Raw genomic sequence first — 6,409 nt, 5'->3', positions numbered from 1 at the left:
GGACTACAAAACAAATTAAACTAAATAACACACTAACCAACAAAACATGGCCCACAACCTACTTAGCTGGCTTTGAGGAGGGAGAGTTCGACCGCCCTAGCCCGATCATCCCGGTAGCCTTGATTGTTTTTAAAAGTTTATGTATATATACTTTTATTGTTTAAACTCAATTACTCAATTCTTTCATGCCAACTTTATATAAAAAATAGTAATAAAATTTTACACAACCAAAATCATAAGCCTATTTAAAAATTTAAAATGTTAAAGCCCAGTAAAAAAACCATTTTTTACTTATGCCCAAATTTTTATTTTTTTTTGCATTTAATCAAAACTATTTCACGATTTTAAATATGGTCCTGGTTATCTAGAATTTAAAATTGTTAAACAAACAACTAGAGACTACTACAAATAGGGATGACAAAAAAGCTTGAGCCTTACCCGAAACAAATGGGACGGGTATACCCGAAACCCGATGGGTATGGCCGAGTATGGGATTCGATGATACTCGGCCCGATTAACCGAAAACACATACCCGTTTACCCGAACCATATACCTGAATTATATACCCTAAAAATTATAATGATTAAAAATATATACTTGAAAGTCCCAACGAGTATGCCCGATACCCGACGGGTAATTGGCTGGGTATGGGACACGGTTTTATAAACGGGTATGGGCATGGGATTACCAATACTCGACCCATATTCATCCCTAGTTACAAACAACTACTAGTGCATAAGAACGTGGGATGGGCACATAACATACAATTGTTAGACTTCCTGTTTGTGCAAGACATGACCATTAGACTATGAGTAGCAGAGGGCTACAAAATGGGTAGAGGGTTGACCGGTTCCGGGTATTTACGGGTATAAATCGGGTACGGTTCCGGGTACCGGTATTGAGCTTAAAAAGCATATCCTATCCATACCCTACAGGTAGGGTCGGTTCCGGTTTTGGGTATTGAATACCCGGGTATAAAAAAACCGGTTCCGGGTATTTTTTCAGGTCGGGTTCTGGGTACGGGTTTTTTGTGCACCTCTACTTAGACTCCACAAATCAAATAACTGACTGGAGCCCATTGGGCTTTTTCTAGCATTTAGGGCCCAACATTGTGTTCTGGAGGCCCAACGCTATAACAAAAATTTTGTTCACCATACCATAATAGTGGTGCACTAAAAACCAGGGGGTTAATACTTGATATCAGGTGTTACAGAAGGGTGAAATTAGAGTGAAATGTAGTGCCATGAATTAATAAATTTATTAACATGAATAAAACAGGCCTATAGCCCTATTGGTATCTTTTGGAGTTTGGTGAGTAAAAATAAAACTTATATACATATAAGAACATGTGCATCGGCACTTAAAATATAAACCTTAAGTAACTATAGATATATGGTATTAAAAAGATTCAAATACTCTTAAGTATTACCCGCGGGTCAGTTGAGGGTCCTCATAAAGCACCCGCGGGACATATGGATCACCCACTTAACTATCTAAGGAAGAAACACCCTTATGGTATGCGCGGAAACATCCTGGCACCCTCAGAAGTCATCCACAAGATGGGGTATTTGTCCGCGTAAATGACCAAGAGGTAATACCTCGAGACAGCTGTCAATAACTAATTACCTTCTAGAAAATCTCTCAAGATGCTTTCTTGGGCAATACGTGATCCCTCACCCAGTAAATAAAGGACACCTGGCAAGGCCGTTAGAACCGTGCACATGGCCAGGGTTATTTGTCAACCTATCTCATAAGGACACGTGTCCAGGTTGTTATACATGCACATGGGACATATAACTGAACCTATCATATGAGGACACGTGTCCAGGTGGTTACGAGATCATCTTCTGAAAAGGACAGCTGGCCCAATCACCTTCCCATACTCTTCGGCTATAAATACCTTCTCAACCGTCATGAGGTATTCATTCACTCTCACGGTACTCTCACTAATTACTTAAGTACTTTTTCTCCGTCAGAACTGTACTTATTCTCACGCCGGAGGGTGGTTACGGGAAGACCCCCCTCTTGTCCTTCCCGTAACGAGCTCACGGTGTCTGTTTTGCAGGTTCACGTCACTGGACTTTGGGAATTGTGTTCATATCGTATTCGTCATTATCCGTATCCTACCATGTGGACTCATTGGATCTAGGACCCGTCAAAGAGAGTAGATCTGTGTTTCTTCAGTAACGTTGTGTGATTCATGTAACATACACTTGAGGTTCAAAGGCTATTTCTTGGACCATAAAACATAGTTTCACCTTCAACTAGAGGTTCAAAGAAGTCACCACGTGAACTGTACGGGGTTCACACCAGATTCAAGTTTCGATCCCGCGTCGCCATTGAGATGTTAGCATTAGAAACGTGTGATGTGTGTGTAAAGGTATATCGGCCCGTAGTGCATAGTCCAGTTATGGGATTCGTTTCAACCTTTAGGGGCTTAGTAGCACGTGACTAGTGGCCCAAGATCAACAATTGGGCTAAAAAAATTATACTAAGAAATCTTTTATCAATAAACCCAAGCAGAAAATGAATACAAAAATCATACAAGAAATGAATTTATTTATTTTTTGTTTTTTAGCAATTTTAGGAAAGTATAACACAAATTCCACTTCATCTACAATTTCTAATTCATAAAGTAATAAATTAGTAACAATGTTTAATATTTTTCATAAAACAGTCGATAAATACAAAATTTCATTACAGAAAGAACAAAAGTGTAAGGTTGCCAAGGTAGTTTAAATACATTAGTTCCCACTTTCATAAAAAAGTAGATTATTACAATTCATGTTTAGGATCAAATATAAGTACTTGTTAACATGAAAACATGAGAGATGATTGAGGTGATGATGATTGATAATTTTTATAAGAATTGATTTGGTTTAGGTTTAGGTTTAGGATTAGTTTATTTTGGAACAAAATATATCCCATTTATATAATCGAGTCATAACAGAATTACAGTTCAAGATTAATATTCCAACATCATTGTAATTGGGTATTAGGGCTGTAAATGAGCCTAGCTAGGCCCAACTCAAGCTCAACTCGAACTTAACTCGAGCCAGTTTGTCTTGGCTCGAATTTATTTAACGAGCTGTGACATTGAGCTCCAACTCAGCTCGAGACTCAACGAACTAGCACAATTTTGTAAAGAAATATTTGATTTTGAACAAAAATAAAATACATCTTAAATGTCCCGATGGTTACTTCACTTTAGAAACTAGATCGTCGGATGTTGAATTTAGAAATTAAAACTTTGGAAAGAAAAATTTGGAAACAAAAAATAAATTTTGGAAAGTCTTAAATTTGTAGAGCGAGTCATGTATATACTATGTTATTATTAAAGAAAATTGGATAATAATAATCCCAACTATTAAGCATTGACTACTAATAATCTCAACTAACAATATGACTACCAGCAGTCTCAACTTTCACTTTTGTAACCAATAACGATCTTAACTTAACGAACCGTTAATCCCGTTAAATTTCTTCTTCAACATACAGCCCCACCAACCCAACCCCATCACCACCAAACTTCATATTTGTCCCCCATGGCAGCCACCTCCCCACCGCCGGAAAACACCATCCCCATCGTCACAAACCGCCATCACCACCGCCAGAAACCACCAAGTTAAGATCTCTCTCCATATTCAACCCGGAGACCGTTCAACTCGTCAGTTTCCTGACTACAATATCAGAGAGCATACGATGCTCGTTAAAGATCGAGTTCGCCGGAAAACGAGTTTTACCAGAATCTTATCCGGGTTCCGTCGTGGGCAGGTTTTCCGGCGACCCGCAATAAAGAATGACGATTGTTGTGAGTCAATCGGGCGGTGCGGTGGTGTGTTGATTTCGGGTGGAGCGGTGGGGTGTTTGACAATTTCCGGCTGGTTTGTTTTCCCGACAACTCAAATGAATATTCATGCGAACTAGATCTTTAACGAGCATCATATACTCTCTGATATTATAATTCGGGAAACTTACAAGCTTAACGGTTTATGGGTTGAATAGGGAGAGAGAACTTAACTTGGTGGTTCCGACGGTGGTGATGGTGGTTTTTGGTGGTGAGGAGTGGCTGTCATGGGGGACAAAGATAAAGTTGGGTGGTGATGGGGTTGCAGGTCGGAGAAGATGAAATAAGTAGGGACATTAACTCATAACGTCATCAAAAATTTAACGTGATTAACGGTCCGTTAAGTTAAGATCGTTATTGGTTACAAAACTGAAAATTGGGACTACTGATAGTCACATTGTTAATTGGAATTATTATTAGCCTATACTTAATAGTTGGGATTATTAGTATTCAATTTTCCTATTATTAATAACATACACACTCAGATTCGTTTTTACATTCAGATTTCCGTTTGATTATATCAACTACCAAGTGTTTTGTATTTTCATGTTAATAATAATAATAATAATAATAACAATAATAATAATAATAATGTTTGCCACAATTTTCAATTACCATTTAATTTATGCTACTTGGGGTAAGGTTCCGTTTATCCATGCCTTCTCCACTCGTGATTTGTTAGAATTGTATAAATACTCTTTAATACCGGAAAAAAAAGAGGAAAAAGCGTTTCATGCGGTTTGCTTGACGGTGATTTAGTGTATTTGGAAAGTGAGAAATGTCACGGTGTTCAAAAGGTAACCGACAACTCTAAGTTGCGTGATTGGTGAGATGAAAGCGCTAAGTGAGAAATCTCACAGTCCAAGTTTCTGGATTTGACGTGTGAAAGGTGGTGTGCCTTTAATTTTGTATAAAATGTAAGGGTGTAACCGGTGGGATTAAGGTATTGGTATTTCTAGCATCTTGCTAGTTTCTGTTGATAATAATAATAATAATAATAATAATAATATATTTTGTTGGTCGTTCAAGAAAAAAAAAGGATTTGCCAACTAGACTGTTATTTAAGATGATGAGTTAATTGTATCTGTTTTCATTTCAGCGAGAGCCCAAATAGCTGTTACGAAGCAGGAGGTACTAGAACATCGAAAGAGCCGTCGGCCACTTGTACTCGATGGGATACTCAAGGCTTAAGAATCTAGAAAGAAGCAACGCTATAACCATATTTATACCATTCATATTTTCATTCTTATCAAAATAGCCGTTTATAGGCTACATAACAAATTAAACTAAATAACACGCTAACCAACAGAACATGACCCACAACCTACATAGCCGGCTTTGAGGAGGGAGAGGTCGACCGTCCTGGCCCGATCATCCCGGTAACCTTGATTAATTTAGAAAATTACGTATATATATACTTTTAATGTTTAAACTCAATTACTCAATTATTTCATGCCAATTTTTATATAAAAAAGCAGTTATAAAATTTTGCACAACCAAAATCATGACCCTATTTAATATTTTAATTGTTTAAGCCCAATAAAAAGAACAATTTTACTTATGCCTCAAATTTATTTATTTTTTTGCATTTAGCAAAAAGTATTTCACGATTCTAAATACGGTACTGGCTACCTAGAATTTAAAACTGTTAAACAAACAACTAGTGACTGCTACAAATAGGGATGACAAAAAAGTCTGAACCCGACAGATATACCCGAAACAAACGAGACTGGTATACCCGATGGGTATGGGTCGGGTATGGGATTAGATGATACCGATTATCCCAAAACACATACCCGTTTACTTGAACCATATATCTTAATTATATACCCGAAAAGTTCTTTGTATTTCATAGGTTGTGAAACATATATATAAAAAATCATATAAAAATTATAATGATATTATTTATTTATTGTCACGCTTTCTATATATGGAGTGCATTATATTTAAATTTGTAATAATTGTTGCATGAATTAAAGATATGAAATATTTATAATGATTAAAAAAATGCACTTGAAAGTCCCAACGGGTATGCCCGATACCCTTCGGGTAATGGGCCGGGTATGGGACACATTTTTTTAAACGGGTATGGACATGATTACCAATACCCAGCTCGTTGCCATCCTGTAACATCCCGAAATTTCCAAAATGATATTAATTATATTTCTTAATAATAGAGGGAAAGTTTACTCGGGTTATCGGGAAATAAATAGAGTAGGAGTTGGTATGGGTCGGGCTAGTGTTGGGTAATGGATATGGGTTATGGACTTGGGTTATGAAAGAAGGAAGGAGAGTCCATGGGCTTAAGCCCATGATCCCTAATATAAATACCCTTAACCACCATTTCTCACATATTCCATACACACGACCCGAACCAAGATCCGAAGGTGAAAACCCGACCTTGTTGGTGCTGGAACGTCGTGACGGACCAAAACAACATCAAGGCTTAACCAGGTTCGTAGTTCGACTCGTTCAAGGTACGTTTATAGTTAGAAATCGATCGTATATGTCCGATTTGATTTGAAAAATGATAAATCTGAGTTTGTATGGTAAAAACGAATC

The sequence above is a fragment of the Bidens hawaiensis genome, unplaced genomic scaffold (genome assembly GCF_021521415.1).
Source record: "Bidens hawaiensis isolate Kalapana, Puna unplaced genomic scaffold, B.hawaiensis_p1.1 tig00002631_1, whole genome shotgun sequence".
Classification (NCBI taxonomy): domain Eukaryota; kingdom Viridiplantae; phylum Streptophyta; class Magnoliopsida; order Asterales; family Asteraceae; genus Bidens; species Bidens hawaiensis.
The sequence above is the reverse complement of the archived record's forward strand: the minus strand, read 5'-3'. Positions refer to the sequence as shown.